This window comes from Fulmarus glacialis, unplaced genomic scaffold (assembly GCF_000690835.1).
Source record: "Fulmarus glacialis isolate BGI_N327 unplaced genomic scaffold, ASM69083v1 scaffold20274, whole genome shotgun sequence".
In the NCBI taxonomy this organism is placed as follows: Eukaryota; Metazoa; Chordata; class Aves; order Procellariiformes; family Procellariidae; genus Fulmarus; species Fulmarus glacialis.
In genome coordinates this window covers 22,238-23,056 of record NW_009207671.1, presented here as the reverse complement: position 1 = coordinate 23,056, position 819 = coordinate 22,238, and the positions used below count along the sequence as shown (strand labels likewise).

The window sequence follows — 819 nt, the reverse complement described above, 5'->3', positions numbered from 1 at the left end:
TGCGGGGTGAAGCTCATACCCGCTCATAACCGCCCCGGCTCCTGCTTTGCCACATCGCACGGCGGCCGAGCTGAGGATCGAGCCCCCTCCTCGCACCCCAGCCATGGTGAGTGAGCCAGGACCCCGGGACGGGGAGGGAGAAGCGACTCCATAAGGGCGAGAGGGGGATGGCAGAGGAACGTTTCCCACAAGTGGCCCCAGAGCTGAAGGCGAGAGGCAGTTTGGCTCGGGAAAGAGCAGACGGTGCCAAGGGCTGAGCTAAATCTCTGCCTGGGATGGGGCCTGGGAAGAGGGTGCAGAGGTAGAGAGGGAGGGCAGAGGGTCCCTGCAGGTGTGGGGGACCAGGGGCTGGCATTTGTGTTGTTTCACCCCTCCTGTTTTCCCCCGATGCTTCCGATGCCCATCACCAGACTCAGGGCTGCAGCTCTGCCTCCACCGTCCCGTCCCCCCCCAGCGCGAGGAGAGGGGGGTGCAGAGGAGCCAAGAAGCTGCGGCTGAGGGCAGAAGCAACTCGGCCCCTCTCACATTAACAAAAAAAGGCTGAATTGAGCCTCAGGCAGGGCAGGACGTGGCAGGGAGTGCCCAGGCTGCTGAGGTTAGGCAGAGAGAGGCGGACTCCTCCCAGCTCTGCCTTGCACTGCCCTTCCCCAAAAACTGGAGCCATGGGGAGGGGAAGGAGCCCCACATCCCCCCCATCTCCCCCGTCCATCCCCACTGGAGAAGCCCGTAGGCCAGCCCAGCTCCATCCCTGCCCGGAGGCAGTAGTTTGGGGAGCTGACTCTGCTCGCATTTTTCTCTCATGAGTCAGAGGTTCTCCTC

At 63.5% G+C, this 819-nt stretch overlaps 1 protein-coding gene across 1 annotated transcript in view; it reads left to right on the top strand.

Annotated features, from left to right (window-relative positions):
- Positions 1–819, top strand: part of LOC104075644 — a 6,475-nt gene that overhangs the window by 4,681 nt on the left and 975 nt on the right. The gene's annotated exons all lie outside the window — the stretch shown is intronic.